The sequence below is a fragment of the Phaenicophaeus curvirostris genome, chromosome 1, assembly GCF_032191515.1.
Source record: "Phaenicophaeus curvirostris isolate KB17595 chromosome 1, BPBGC_Pcur_1.0, whole genome shotgun sequence".
Classification (NCBI taxonomy): Eukaryota; Metazoa; Chordata; class Aves; order Cuculiformes; family Cuculidae; genus Phaenicophaeus; species Phaenicophaeus curvirostris.
This window is the reverse complement of record NC_091392.1, coordinates 171604119-171621314: the sequence shown is the minus strand read 5'-3', so window position 1 is coordinate 171621314 and position 17196 is coordinate 171604119.

Here is a 17196-nt window from a genome sequence, read left to right as displayed (position 1 = left end):
AATCCAACAGTACTAGTCAATCAGATTACATTTTGCTAACAGCTGTTTGACATCTAGCTTTCTGGTTATGCAAAAAAAATGCTTATGAAAGAAACTTGTACTTCACGTACCCTTTTATTAGGTTAACTTTACATTTAGTTTGGATGATCATCCTTTGTCTGAAATAAATATGTTGGGCTACATAATGGAAGTTCATCTGCACATCCACACAAAGGAGTACGGTGAAGCAACAGAAAGAAGGGATGCCCAAATAATACTCTGTCAGGCTACTTCCAGTCCCATCACAGTTGCCATTAGCCTATGAAAGGCCCACCTGCACAAGCCCAGAGAATCATAGGTGCACAAATGGAGGCAAGAACAAAAGTTAAGGACTCAGACATCTAGTCCAAGTCACTGCCAGGGCTGTCCTAGGAGTTCCTCAGATCCATGGTCCAGGTGCAACACCCATCAAGATAAGTAAACACTACAGCACAATACTGGCTAGGGAGGAGTTGCTACCTAGGAGTATGGGACACACTGTGGGATTGCACAAGACTTACTCAGGGATATGTTGGAGAACAATCAAAGGAAGGGATGAGGGTGAATTTGGTGATTTGGGGGGGGCGCAAGCATCAGGAAGTAGAGGGATAAGGATATAAAAAGGACTGGTTACATGTAAGCTATTGGTGTGTCCATTGCCTGTGGGCCCAGGGTGTCAGCTAGAACCCAGTCACAGTGGAAAGTGAGAAGTGGTATCCTATTTGTGTTGAGGGAACCATCCAGACTTGACCTTGACAGAGACCTCCATTAGTGTAAGACTATTGTGTACAGATTGTACAAGTATGCTCAAAAATAGAAACTTGAGAACAGAAAATTTCTTATCCCCTTTTATAGTCATCATGACCAAGAGACGCATTTCAAATGTTGCATCACGGATTCTGTCCTTGTGGCTACCTCAGCCTAAATTCCTCTATGAAGCAGAGGAAACTGGATCAGCGTATGAACAAAGAAACATTCTCAGCTCAAAGGTTATGAGTAAGAATGGCTATGCTGCCAAAAAAAATATTTTTAAACAACTACTGTCAATAAATTCCCAACCTTTTTTCACATATATCACAGGACGTTGGCATTTTACTTTGTTTCTTTCTGTGACAAGGCCAACACAGAGTAAGCATACTCTTCCCTGTCTTTAATATTTGAATCTGAATGCTGACACACATAAAAATAGAAGTCTGATTGCTTTTTGGATATTTTCTTACTATCAGACACTGGAGGAGTTAAATGTTTATCTGCTTTTACAATCAAAGTCTTTAGATGTGTTGTATAAATCAAAACTTAAAGTACAATGTACAAATATCACTTCAAATATGACACTAGGAAAAAAGAAAAATGGAAAAAAAAGGTATGTCGAAGCCTCATTGCAGTAGTTGTTTATGCAGAATGATTTTAATTGCATTGCAAACAGGTATTATTTGCCAAGCATTCGCTTGCAGCCAAGATGTAGTAACCTCTGGCAGAAAACTAATTAAAAAAAAACCCTCTTATGCAATGGATGTATTACAATTGCTGCAGTTCTAGTCAGTGAAAAGCCTTTTCCTTACATCATAGGTTAAAATTTAACACACTGAAATACTACAGTGAAACTACATTATCAACTTTTCAAGGGTGACACCAAAAAATATTATGATTTTGAAATGTGTCCCTGTCTTATATGCTTGGCAGAAAAAGAAAAAAGTTACTCTGTATGGAACATCTGTGACTGGCCTTCCATTTGCTTTGACATTTTAGAGCATTACAAGACCTATTGCTGTTTTTTTATAGATTTCACACAGAAAAAGTACAGATACGTCAATACTCCCAAACACCATATTATCAGTAAGCACTTACCATAAATTTTTCACCCTAATGCTTTCAAGAAACATTAAGTAGGGACAGGCCTGAGACAAGCTGTATTTATAAGCCGACACAAGTAATTTCTTAGCAATTATATTTTATACCAGTTGTACGTGTCAGTTTCCAATAGGGGTATGACTGTTCAATGCAAGTAGCATGGAAGGCTGTGTCCCTGAAGCTAAATTGGAAGCTGGATACCACTGTGCTTACTGGGACATGTATGCATCGTGGACAAGATTTCAAAGTGTACCGACATGCAAATGAGTTTTTTGTAGTACATTGGTCTAGTGTGAAGAACAATCATCTAATCAGAGTATGCACCTATCAGTTCGGTTACAAGACAAATTATTCAAACATTCCTGTTAACTGACAGGCAGTTTAATAATTTTAATTTAAAGTCTCCCTTGGTGACGGCTGAAATTAAGGTTGAAATTAAAAAGTTATATTGAGTTGAACGATAGACTAGATTTTGCCACCCATGAGCACCCACAGTGGGAATTTTCTAAAGGGATTATTCGGGGAAGGTTAATAAGTGTTTCACCTGGGAAATCGTAACAGATGAGCTAAGGCAAACCTACATAAAATAATGAAACAATTAGAGAAAGCACTCAAACAACAACAAAAAATCCCCCCCAAATAGATTTATTAAGTGGATAAGAGAGATAAAAAGTCATTTATGTTACTGTTATATTAACTGAAAAGGAGGCTTTTGTTCTTGGTCTGTTGTTTTTGGGTTTTTTTGCATGCTCGAAACTAATACAATTTTGAGCTAGGGAGTTCAGAGAAAAAGTTATTGATGTGTGTATTTCCAAATGGAAACCATGGAATTAAACTATTGTGAAGAATCCAAGAGGGAGGCCCCACAACCAGTCCTCAGAGTTACTATTATAAAAAAATTAGCTTCATTTTTCAGTAAGTCTTAATATGTAATTATCAGCTTTTCATAAATCTAGTAGTATTAGTCATCTGTTTAAAATCATAATTACCAGCACAGATATTAAAACTGTTGAAAGTGTTGAAACTGTGAATTTAAAAGATGTGTTATTATATATATTATTACATAAGGAAGTAAGACCTGATTTTCTTTTCATTTAAGAAATAGAAATGCATTTTTGGGCTTAAAATCTCATCCACTGAATAGGACCCAATCTACTTATAGCAGATTACTGAGATTACTACTCAAAATAGTCCATTACAAATGTCTTAATAAGATTACTCAGAAGGATATTAGGTGCGACAGCATGACAGAACACCTAATGTGTAACCAAGACAGCTAGAATGTTACGACAGATGAAACAACTCTCTAAAATATTTAATAACAGGTTATTGCATCTCTTTTTTAACTCTTCAGATCAAGTTATGGAACTCAGGCTCCAAACATCTTTTGCAAAGGACCAGATAACAATGTTTTCCACTGCAGATTCTCCTGAACCTTGTGTATAAGCTCAGGAGCAGTAAATAGCCACCACTCTTATAGTACAAACATCAATTGACTGAAGTTGCAAACTTCCCCAAATAAACACACACACCAAGGCCTTAAAACAGGAGCATCTGTTCCAGATTCTTTGGGAAAACAGCCAAAAGGCAGACATATCCCAGTGAATAAGTGCTGGAAATAGTTCATCAGTGTGGGTTTTTAAAGAAGCACAGGTGCCCTTTCAGCTGGTCTCTTCCTAAAGAACAGAATAATTATATTTTACATTTATTCCAAATAAAACTTATAGGGAAAAAAAATCAGGGTTAAAAAAAAAAAGACTGCAGAAATGGACAAAGGCATTCTAGACGGTAAACAAAACCTAATGTTTTGCAGAAATTTTGTAAATAAATCGTTTTATAGCTTGCTAGGAAGAATTTAAAATTCCATTCTATTATTTCCTCTGTTTAAAAAACAAAACAAAATAATTTCCAGGTAGCACTGAATGAAAATATCATACTTTAAACAATATGCCTCAAACTCAGAAGAAAAAAGTAACTTAATTACTAGCCTGACCTTTGTTGATTTAGATGTTTTTTCATTTTCTGTTTATATCCTCTTTCTTATTAGGTATTTAAATGATGTCTAAAGTAGTGATGGCCTGTGTTGTGTCACCCAAGTGTTATTAAAAGTCAGCTAACTATGAAGAAGGAGGACTTATCAACACAAAATCCAGTCTGAGTTATTTCAGGATCTACCTGGAGCACAATAAAATATAAGTCTTCCAGGAATTTACATCTATAATACTTCTTTCTATAATCGGTGATGTTTTATGTGTATGCATATGGAAGTATATCAGAAAAATATTCTCTGAAAACCACTAAACTATTGCCACCCAAAAGAAGCATAGAATGTAAGTAAGAAAGAAAGCAGTAACAGGATGAGAAACACTAGATTTTTTTCTCTCATTTCCTTTACAGATGGAGAAATACTTTTGCATTTGGAGAGCTCAGTCATTCTGCTCTCAGGAGATGGGCAGAAGCCCATTCTTCATCCCTGATTCATGTAGTCTATTGCCAATAAATTGAGATTACATTAAGGGACAACATCCACATGTGTGTTCCCCTTGTGTTTATGAATCTATCACAATCAGAGAGTCAATGGGAAGAGTGTAGCTGCTTTTGTGCTAAGTTATTACAATGGATATTGAATCTTTTTCCTGCAGGTGATATTTAAAATGGACACTGATTTGTTTCTAGAGTAGAAATTTAGTTCAGAAAATATTATTTAATACTTTAGAATCCTGATTTTGTTGCACTGAACATTTAAGGAAAAAAATCCCTCTGTATGAAACATACAAGACAATTAAAACCACAATCATTGAAGTTTACCTATTTTCATATTTGCAAGGCTTTTGCAGCTTCACCCTATCATATCGGTTTGTACAAGCATTCTCACTTAAATGAACACTTTGGTGTGGATATAGCTTTGAGGAATGGATTTTATGTAAGTTCTAGTCTAGCTTCTAATTCATGTAGTGAGATAACTGGTCTAAGAAGTCTCAAAACCAACACGTCCAGAAGGATAAAGAGTATACATTTCCTCAGGTGCCCAAGACATCAAAAAACTTGGTCTGTCACAATTTTTACTTCCTTCTTAGTGTTGTCAGAAGCACCCAGGTAAGTTAGAACAGTGATATGATCCAAGTAACAACTAATGATATGACCTGCTCCTCCAAGAATGAGGCCAGGGCAGTTTCCTTTCCTGTGTATATAGGGAGTATTAACATTTACCAGTCTTGAACTTCCACGTAGCTGCACAGCTCATAATACTTACACAAGAGGGATGTTACAGGGGTGTTAATGGCTGATCAGGGGTGATTCTGCTCTTTGTGACCACACTCGCTACATGTTTGTAGAACCTGTAATTTAAATTGTATTAGGCATTATTTTGGGATTTATGTAGTATCTTACGTATGTCAAACAGCTTTCCTCATTAACAATGTTCACTAGGAGATACTCCTACTTCTTCTGATGTCTGCGATATACAGGTCACCTCTTCACCAGGTTTACAGAGCTTTATATGTGATTTCCATGTTTGTTCTATTAAAACTGTAGAACATGATGAGACCAGAGGCAGGTTTTGCAGGCGTGTATTTTACAGGCATATTCTCCTGGGCAACTACTGTCCAATTTATAGCTATTTTTAAAGCAATCTGAACTCCAGCTGTGCCAAGAGAAAATACAAATCAAAACAGATCATTCACATCACCTGAACTAGCCAACATTACTGAACATGTTTTTCAAAGAAATAGCTGAAAAAAGGCGAGGAAAAATTGTATATAAATTTTATTTCTTAAGATTAAATAAAAATGCTTTCTTTTCATCTGTTCCTAATTAATCTGATTTGCTGTATATCCTGAAAGGATACCACCTTAAATGTTGTTTCTACTAAGGATGTGGATACAAGATCTTTTGGATGAAGTCTGTAATTTTTATGCACCCTTGCCTATGAAATCCTTCAGAGTGTCTGATGAGAGTTTGGGATTTTGGTTTTTTTCTTCCTTGTTTGCTCTGTACACAGTATGGCTAATCCTTTGATATTATATAGACATAAATAAACACATCATATTTTGAGATCTGGTATCTCTTGTACTGGACTGGCTAACTGACAATCATGCCACCAAAGAGTAAAGATGAAACAAGGTAAGAAACAGCTTTGCTACTGAAAAAGAATAGTTTTCTACTCGCTTCCTTCCTCCTCAACTAAACATTTCTTTTTAAAACAACACTCTAATCTACATAGTTCCCCAAACTCAGTCATCTGTTTAACCTATATACTGGTCAAATTCAACCAGTTAAAGTAGTGATCAGTTGAGATTTAAATGCAGAAAAACAAGAATTGTTTTATTTTAAATTTGTTTGTTAGTACAAGAGATAGTTCATTGCACTAGGTCAGTAAAGACCAACAACAGGCCACTAGATATACGAACTCTCACATCCACTATCATGTCATAAATGTTAAAAATCCTAGGCAAGATATTTGTTATATAAGCTCAGCCCATCTTGCGTATACAAACCCTCAATGTGCCTGTTTTGCTACCACATGATTCATCTTCTGAACTATTCCATGAAAATCTGAACAGTAGTATACATAAGGCATTTATTTCAGTCAAGCATATGCTGCTTATTGCAATCTTTTGACTGAAACTAAATGACAAAGTAGGTATCATAGAATCATAGAATCATAGAAATGAGGATTCAAGGGACTTCAAGAATCATCTGGTCCAACCTTTCTTGGCAAAAGCATGGTCTAGGAAAAATGGCCCAACACCCTGCCCATCTGAAACTTGTCCACCGTTGGGGAATCCATCACTTCCATTATTCCAATGGCTGATTGTTTCCAATCGGAAAAAAAAAATCCACTTTTCTCCAACTGGAATGTCCCTAGGAGTAATTTGTTCACTTTATCTCTCATCTTGCCATGTAATTCCTTCTAAAAAGTGAGTGTCCATCCTCTTTGCACTTTACTGGAGTGCTATAAAGGAGTTAAATTAGCTAGGTGTGCTGAATTTCCAGTTTTCTAATATTTTTATTCTGAAACTTACTGCATCAGCTAGTCAAATGGTAGATGACAGAGAAGTCTGAAATGACATTCACTATGAAAATCAGGCATTTTAATTGCAGAGAGTGCCTCCTTTTGTAGTTCTGAATTTCACAACAGGAAGTACTGAAAGCAGTCATTTTTAATGAAATCTTGTTCTCCTCCCTTTACCAAATGATAAGAGGGCTCAGCTAGAATATAGGAGTCCTTCTGCTACTTTTATTTTCTGCCTAAAAGGAGTTAAACTACAGATACAAGACAGGCTAATTTTCAGTTTATTGTAAAATGACTTAATTCATTCACTACAGCTTTTCTTGAAAAGGATGGTAACAAGGCAGCAGAGGAGAACAGGGCACACCTGTCTGCCTTGTCTCAGCTGCTACAGTCTTCTGGGTCCTTCTGGAGGAGGGAAAACAAGGTCCTTTTACAAACATAGTTGAACATGACCACCTGGGAAAAAAGGTGTAGAGCAACAATGGAGAGCAGGAAGGCAATGAGAACACCAAGTAGAGAGCTAGCAATAGAAAGGAACAACGGGAGACTTCTGAGAGGAAAAGAACATTTGTCTGAAATGAAGAGCTGACTCAAAAACTTAGCTGTTGACATGCCAGCAAAGGGATCCATACAGATTTTGGTTTGGCCCAGGAAGGCATTTAAGTCTCCTGGATTGTAAAGTAAGACTGAGAGAAAGGTTTTATTGCTGCTTAATGTTTCTGCCATTGATATACTGGAAGCTGTTGTTAAATGTTCTCTGACAATGACTTTGTGGCACGTTTCTTTTTCTACTGTTTATTGTAAAGATCTGTTGTTTCTTCCCCCTTAGAATCTACGTTTACTGTGTTCTTAAACAGGCACTTGATAGCTACACATCTTTTACAAGTTTTGCTGATGAATATGTTAAACTCAGACCTCTTCTACAGGTATTTAGAGATAGTGTGACTCTATCTGATCACTGAATTTGTAGTACTATATGTATTAGCCATAATGCTCTCTAAAGAGGCTTATATCCTGAATCTAATTCTAAGAGAATTGTACCTCACCTTTGTTTTCCAGAATGAAGGTGAGCTTTTTCTATTTATTTACTATTTTCTTTAAAGAAAATTCAGTTTAGTAAGGTTTTTTAAGCTCCTAGAGAAAGCATTTGTAAAAGCATCTAGAAGACCGCATTTTAAAAATTCCCTTATTTTAACTTTGGTGATGTAAATAAACTATTTGCTTTGAAAAGAGCTCTGACCTGGATATGAAAAAAAAACCTTCTTTTTTCTGTTAATGTACCCTAGTTTTACATTAGTATTTAAGATAAAATAACTTCTTGATGAATCACTTTACAAAGATATACTGACACTTTTGACCTAGTACACAACAGTTAAAACTTAATTATTTTTTTCTTAATTTCTCCTTGCAAATGCTTAAGTCTTATTTGTAAACTTTTTTTCTGTGTCAGCCCATATAACAACATAAAGAAAACAGGAGAAAAACTGGATCTTATTATACTTTCTTTTAAAAAATTTTAGAGTTGCCTTAAGGTTGGAAGGCAAGCATCACTGAGGTTTCATTTCATTTTTCTCTTTGGCTCTTCACTTGCTGTTTTTTTTAATTTTGGAAAAAAAAATCAGTCATTGGGCAACAAATTATCATTTCTTTTTCTCACTGCCGCCTCCCGTCCCCCTTCCTGAACAGTCCACATGATCTCTGGAATCCTATTATCCACCTACAGTTCTTTTCTATTTTCAACCCATCTATTCCATCCATCCATTTATTTACCATGGTGATGTGGATAGCAGGAAACTGGGATATTGTGTGTCTAGGCTTTAGGATGGTCTGGAACACCCTCCTATAGCCTCCTTTTTATCACATTGGTTAGGTATTTGCTGGATATGTGGCTAACAAAATGGGTGCAATGTTGTCTGGACTGCCTGAATCAGAGACTTGCATACTGCAGGAGAAAGCCCAGATGGCGGATGGTAACATATTGGGTAGTACCTTAAAAAAACGTGATGGTGGGAGGGAGTACACTTTCAGCAAGTTTACCAATGACAACATTTTTGAAGGAACAGTCAATATGATGAAAAGCAGGGCTGCTTTTCGGGAAAACCTCAATAGCCAGAGAAACTGTCTAATTGTACCTTCATGAAGATCAACAAAAACAAATGAAAAGTCCTGCAGCAGGGGAAGGTTAAACCTAAGCACCAGTAGAGGTTGGAGCCTGGTTGTCTAGGAAGCATCTTTGCACAAACAGACCTGGGTGTCCCCTTGAAAAAAAAGAAATTGAGCAGGTCAGCGGTGTGCCCTGCCAGTGAAAAAGACCAACTGTATCTGGGTTCCATTAGGAAGAATGTAGGCAGCTGGTGATGAACATTCCCCTTTATTTAGCACTGGTGAGTCCACATCTGCAGTACTGTGTCTAGTTCTGGCCTCTCCAGCATGAGAAGGATATTGAAACACTGTCCAAGTTGAACTGGAGATAGTGACTGGAGTATGTGGTATATTGGGAAAGGCTGAAAGGTTTGAATTTGTTCAGCTTTGAAAACAGAAGCTCAGGAGAAACCTTATTGCTGTCTATAGTTACCTCATAAAGGATAAAGAGAAGATGGACCCAACTTCTCCTGGGAGGCAGAGGATGGTAAGATCAAGTGTGAACAAAGGAAACTGTTTAGATAAAAGAATAAATTTCTTCACAGTGAGGATGATCAAGTACTGGAAGAGGTTGCCCAGAGAAGCTGTGGGACTTTGAGCCCTCTTGGGTTTGAGCAACCTCCTCCAACTTGTTCTTTCAACAGGGAGTTGAAGCAAATGGCCTTGAGAAGCCCCTTCCATCCAGAATTATTCTATGATTCTATGAGACCTCCTGTCTCTTGCTGCTGCTGATTTTGTTGAAATTGTTCAGATCTTTCCTGGCAAAGGAACAATTTAATCACGAAACAAGCAAGGATGATTTGTCTTTTTATTTACTCTATTATCTTCTCTTCGCAGTAAGTGAAATATAACTTCAATAAAACCTTACCATGCCTTTCCTGAGGCTGTCAATTTGGTGTATTATGGAGAAGACTGTTCAAATTTACTGTTTCCCACTGTTGTGCACAGTCTCAGATCTCTATTACACTTATCAGAGCATCACAAAAACTTTATTTTATTATCCAACAGCTTCTGTACTCTTTACATAACTGAAATTGTGTAGCAGAATATACTATACAAATAATGAAAGTTAAGCGAGCTTCTTCATCTGTTACAAGTTTAATTAGACCTAATCAAAACAAGTAATTTTGCATGATAAAGTGAACAAATGACGGGCAAATGAATTATAGTCATTGCTAATAAAATTCATTATTATCAACTCTTTCAATTTGACGGTATACCCATGAATATGTAATTGACAGTTCTAAATAGTTTCAGAGAGTTTATTATTATCTTGTCTAGAGGATATTATTTTGTGCTAGTACTCTGAATGTATCTCTATTTCCTTGATGCAAAGAAATATATTAGATTTGTCATTTATATTAACTCATCTGTAAAACCCAAGCAGCTTGATAAGTTTAAATTGTGAACTTACGTATTTTAAAATGGCGGTAATTTTATGTGCTCTTGTATTTAACTACATAGATTCAGCAGTTAGAAGTTCCAACTACCCTGTTTTCAGACTTCAGTTAGGTCTAGAATTTAATTCTTCAAAGTTTACCATTTAAACACATAACAATTTTCACTCCCTAGTAATTATCACTAAGTTTATAGGTAATCATAATGAAATACATTGTCAAATTAGTTCAGAAGTGTGTCTTATTTTTCACTTATTAAAAGCTTGTAAGCTCTGATAAATCACAAACATTTCATCTCCAAAATTAGAAGAGTTTTGAATCAACAAAATATTTTAAGATGGAAAGATAGATTTTTCTGACATCTTCTAAGTGCAGCTGTGTTTGCAGTTGTATTCAGCTCAAAACCCTCTCACATTCCTGAGGGGCAAATTCAAAACAGTTCAGAGACCTTAACAAATATCTTTGCAATTAGCTTTGAGAAATGTAAAAGAAGAGGAGAAGAAGCTCAACAAAGCTATTAGTATCTTAGAATTAGGAGTTCTAAAATCTGAACCTTATGTCTATTTCTATCAAAGCTAAGTGGCGGAAGAACTTGAAAATTGGAAGTCTGAGAAAACATTTGTCTCGGAATTTCACCTTACAGTGTTGTGTGCAATATAATTTATTTAATTGTGTAAAAACATGGGGACAAAGAACACTAGCAAAACCAATAGTAATGATTAAAAAAACACAAGCAAACAGACTTTACTAGAATTTCTCTCTGAATTGTTAGCCAGTCTTAAAACACTTATTTTAATGCACAAAGTATCAAGTGGCAGTAGTGGACTTGTATTTAGAACTTTTTTTTTTAATCTGTATTGCTCAGCAAATATGAGTTTTCTTCCTTTAACCTGTAGTTTATATTGTCAAAGAAAATCAAATTGTAAAGATCAAGAGTATTTGGAAAGTTTTTATGTGCTCATAGAAGCAGTCAGTCTATCAACAGATTTGTCTTGGGACATTTCTAAATATGTTAAATCTAAACATGACTTGTTTTTTTCTGTAAAGTCCAACTCTTATTCTTGGCAGAGGAAAAAAATATTGGTTTCCAGGCAGTGCCATAAAAAACCTTTTGTGAAAGCAGCTGTAATAGGTAATTTATGGGGAGAAAAAAAACAAGAGTGAAAGCATATTGCTTGAAGTTCAATTACCATAGGACTCTAAAAACAATTTTTATTTATCCAGTATCATCTCATGAGTACTAGAAGTCTTAGAAAAGTACATTATTTTTTAATCAAATCTATGGGTCTACTCAGACTTCATTCTATTACTGACAACAAATAATTCAAAAAGCTTGACTCTCAATTAGAGTAAATGATTATTTTTTTAACCCACCTGCATAACTCAAATGAGCATTCTAGAATAAAAATGTGATAGATAGGAGGTTTCTGCTAGTAGTCTGTAATTGACTAGATACTAATGGATAGGGAATAGTTTCCACACTGTGACTGTTTTTTGTTGTTTTATTAAAAGATACTCTTTCTGTTTGTTAAATCACACTACTGTAGAAAATAATTTCCAATAATATATGTTATGTGTAGAGTTTCCTCCTGTTTTCCATATTTCTTGTGTTGTGTAAATTGTAATTACTGCATGTTTTCTTTAACAGTAGAGAGTGAGGCATCTCTAGAACATTTATTCAGTTGATCTGAGTTTACAGGATAGGAATAGGATCCTTTTGACACCAGCTTGCAGGTGAATCACCTTGAAGTATTTGCCAAACTTGCAAATTAAAAATTAAGAAAGTCCCTTTTTACAGCACTACTTCCTCAGATGGTTTGACAATACTATTGTACAGCAATTGTAGAACAGCTTGCAGTTATTGAAGGAAAAGAACAAATGTGTATTTCTAGTCTGAAATACTTGAATGCGAAGCTCAAAATAAAAGTATGCAATACCATAGTCTATGAAGATTACCTGTCTTGACTACATTAGCTCTGTTGCCTGTAAACTGAGAAACAGAACTAGGAATAGGATGGAGGAGAGATGTCAGTGTGTGTATGTTCTTTAAAAAGTGAATAGTATTAAACTCCTGTTATCAATGAAGCTTTTCAATTGACTGAATGTAGAATTCTGCTGTTGGATAACTGTTGGACAAAAGTAGCAGATTCCTAGACCTTCCTGACAGGCTCAACTCAGGTACCAAATATGGGTGGTTGGTGCCACCTGAGATGCCTTAGGATATCATGCCTGGCTTACAATTGCTGTTCCAACAATGTGTAGATTTTCTGTAGATCTGATGTCTTGTTTGTAAGCCCTCTGAAGATATCTTAAAGCACCCTAGATGGCACTATATACCTCTATTTAGACAAGCAAATCTTGTCCAATTTTTTTTGTGAAATTTTTTTAAGCAAGAACTTATATTCAGTTGAAGTATTTTATTCTCCATTTTATCAAATTCAGTCAAAAAATTCAGTAGAAATTATATAGTATCCCATTTTTTACAGGAAGTGAAGAAATACAAAATTTGCATTAAAACAATATTATACATCATCACGTATATCAAGTAATGTTGGCAGTCAGGAAATTATTGAATAAATCCCACCTGATTTGTGGCAATATAGCATCAAATGTAACCACTGCATGTAAGAAATAACATTTTTTGATCTTAAAAACTTCAGTGAATTCAGTATAATTTTGAATTGTGGATTATCTACAGCCTGGACTCTGTTTAAATATCTTAATTTTTAAAATATTATTTGTCAAAAGATTCTTTTTAAAAAATCTTGCATTTGACAGATGAACTTTTGCCAGTCCTGGTCTGACCATGTACTCAAAAAAGGTGCCAAGAAAAACTTAAACAATAAAGATCTTTCTTCAGCTGATAGATTAAAAGTTTGATTCTGATACCTATTAAAATATTTATTGATTTTTATTTATTTTATTTATTTCTTACGTTTTCAATATGCATATTACATTTTTAGAGTGTAGACTTCCTCTGAATTCTAAACTCTTCTCTTGGGTCAAAGAATATATGAAGACAGGATAAATAGCTTTATAATAATTAGGCTAGTTGTACAATATAAACGTATGAAATATGAAAAATTACAGCAGTCACAATGTAAAGCTTCAACTAATAAATACAGACATTAATAGTATGTGATGGCTTTTATAGAGACAGCTACTAAAAACCAGAAATATGTAAAAGTTAAATAGAACTGCTAAGGGGTACAAAATAGGGTCAAATAACTTCTAGACGTGTCTGCAAACTTGTTTCTGAAATAACATAAGAGATTCTCACTCTAGTAAACTAAGCTGAGTCACTGAAGATATACATGTTCTTGTGTCTTGAGCATCCTCAGTACCTACACAGAATCACAGAATCACAGAATCACAGAATAACCAGGTTGGAAGAGACCCACCGGATCATCGAGTCCAACCGTTCCTACCAAATACTAAACCATATCCCTCAGCACCTCTTCCACCCGTGCCTTAAACAACTCCAGGGAAGGTGACTCAACCACCTCCCTGGGCAGCCTGTTCCAGTGCCCAATGACCCTTTCTGTAAAGAATTTTTTCCTAATGTCTAGCCTAAACCTCCCCTGGTGGAGCTTGAGGCCATTCCTTCTTGTCCTGTCCCCTGTCACTTGGGAGAAGAGGCCAGCACCCTCCTCTCTACAACCTCCTTTCAGGTAGTTGTAGAGAGCAATGAGGTCTCCCCTCAGCCTCCTCTTCTCCAGGCTAAACAACCCCAGCTCTCTCAGCCGCTCCTCATAAGGCCTGTTCTCCAGCCCCTTCACCAGCTTTGTTGCTCTTCTCTTGACTTGCTCCAGAGCCTCAACATCCTTCTTGTGGTGAGGGGCCCAGAACTGAACACAGGATTCGAGGAGTGGTCTCACCAGTGCCGAGTACAGAGGGAGAATAACCTCCCTGGACCTGCTGGTCACGCCGTTTCTGATACAAGCCAAGATGCCATTGGCCTTCTTGGCCACCTGGGCACACTGCTGGCTCATATTCAGTCGGTTGTCAACCAACACCCCCAGGTCCCTCTCCTCCAGGCAGCTTTCTAGCCAGACTTCTCCTAGTCTGTAGCACTGCATAGGGTTGTTGTGCCCCAAGTGCAGGACCCAGCATTTGGCCTTGTTAAACCTCATGCCATTGGACTCTGCCCAGCGGTCCAGCCTGTCCAGATCCCTACACGTCACCTTACTCCCTAGTTCTGTTTTGGATTAATTCCAACAGCAAAACCAAATTTGCCTTGTGTAATGATGTTCCTGAGGTACAACTAATCTCCAGGTGAGGTAGGGCAAATCGTAAACTTGACTCCATCACAAGCCCTGTAGGCAGAAGTCAGTTTACACACTTTTGTGTCATGGACAAGGGCTTGTCTCTGACTTTCTTTTATGTAGCAACACTGTTTTAACTTCCATTATTTGTGATAAGCATACAGAGCACATTTAATGGAGAAGATCAAGATGAAGTGAAACAGAAAAGTTTTTTTGTCTATTTTCTAATATTCAGTAGTGCGAGAGCCTGCCTCCTTTATACAGAAAGATCTGTGTTCTGGACTACTTCTGCTTTTTCCACTGAATAATTAGTAGATAAAAAAAAAAAGTGTAATGCTGAGATTGGAGGACAGAAGCCAGAACTCTCCATTCCTGGCTGAGTTCAATTAGTTCCAAGGAGCTTGGGCTCTCTTTTTTTCCTTTCTTCAGGTCAAGGCCCCATAAATCTTGCATACTTTTCTGTCCACTACACTGGAACAGATTTAACAGGAGATATGAAGGGACTTCAGATATACATTTTTAAATAAGAGAAGCCTGATGATGACCTTTGACAACTGTTTTCCTTCACTGTTCAAAATGTCATTCATTACTTGGTTCTCTAATAAAGAAGATCACCTCAATGATTATTAGTATTGAATTTTAACATTATAGTAGCTGAAGCATCAATGCAAATCTGAAATGGCACACAGAAGCACTGCTAGTATAATACCCTAGACATTTTACTTACTTGTAAGTGCTGGGTCTCACTTTACTTTTTCGGTCTTTCCTTGGAATGAACTGGTTTTTGCTCGTGAAGTCCCTAGTGGCAAATTGCCTATTGCTTGACTGTTGCAAATGAAGCCCTGGGATCACTTCATAGCAAACAGTAGCCCTTTCTGTCAGCTAAGACTGGGGAAACTGTTGTGCAGCTTTCAGACTTTGGCAGGGAATGAAAAAGAAGGAGGCGGCTTGGTAAAAGAAAGTTTAAGATGTCTGTTTGAAAATTTACTAATGTGTGATAAAAGCTGGAACAACCAGAAGAAACCTCCATTATTGTTCTGGTTTGAGCTAAAGTAGAATCAGTTTTCTAACTTTTCAGCTATGTCTCGTCTAAGTTGCTTTCATTTCTGAAAGTTAACTGCATGTTTTTCAGGCTGGTAACACTTCTAGAGACACTGGTATGCAGAAAGTCCATTGCTTACAACCAAGACTATCCATGAACTGAATGGAATGCTGTAAGCGAAAGTAGTGAAAGAGAGTCACACCTGCAGGAAGGAGTGGACAGAATAAGTAATAAGTAATATATGAGTGATACTAGGATGTTTTACACAGCAAATGTAACCATATCATTAATGAAGATTTTTCCATATTGACTAAACAACATTGACTATTACACTATTAACTATTACAGTATTTAACTATTACATATTAAAATATTTGTTGGATGAACAAGGGCTTCTTGTTTCCATGTGTCTGATAGATAACCCTTTGCCCATAAAAAAAACTTGGAGAGCAACTTCAGAACATATCTACACCAGGTTCTTTGAAGACACAGCCACACTGTCTTTTTCAGTTTCTAGATTACATTGTGGTTTAAATAGGATCTGGGAACCCCACTTTAATAATGAATGAATCATCAATCATTAGGCGTGTTTGAAGGTAATACTCACTGTGTGAGCTTTTTTGTGCTTCCACAATTTCTATCCAAGCCTTAGCTTGGAATGAGCTTTAATTTCATTTTAAAATTGACACTATTGAATTGATGGGGGAAACTAGAGTTTTTACTGCTGAAAAACTGGATGAATAATTGGAATTTACAGACTGCATAAAGTTCAAATTAATTTTTGGGACTGGCCCAAGCTACAACCTTACTCAGGAGTTGTTTAGGAAAGTGCTATGTTGCACAGCCAGACACTGCCCTAGGACCATTCTGAACAATCTGGCTGCATACACAAGCAGGTACTTGTATGCTCCTTCACGTCCTCTAATTCACTATTGTGGGTGTAACTTCCATGTATTTGCATTTGGCAGTCACCAGGGAACTAGGGAAGAGGCTCAGAAAGAAATCAGGGAGCACAAGTTCAGTATTTTTCTCTAAGAGCTGAATGCCATATTCATTCAATGAAAGAAATGTTTTCATGTTTGTTCTTCTGGACAAATTAATACAAACATTTGACTGTATGTTACCTCAGCTTCAACAGAAGTCATGCTGTATACTCCCATAGACTTAGAACCTCTGCCCCATCAATTTCATTTCATTAGCATTCTTAGTATTAGTCTATGATTATGCAAAAATTTCCTCAATTTCCTCCTACATTGCTGTTTTTAACTGGACTCAGTAAAGTCTGAGTGCATTTAGGGTATTGTGAGCATACCTCTGAGAATTTAGTTACAGAATGAGGAGGTTATAAGGGATCTCAAGAGGTCATCCAGTCCATCCCTCTGCCTGAAGGCAGAATTATTTATGCTTATGTCATGCCTGACAGATATGTGTCAAACTGATTCATGAAAGCTTTGATTGACAGTAACT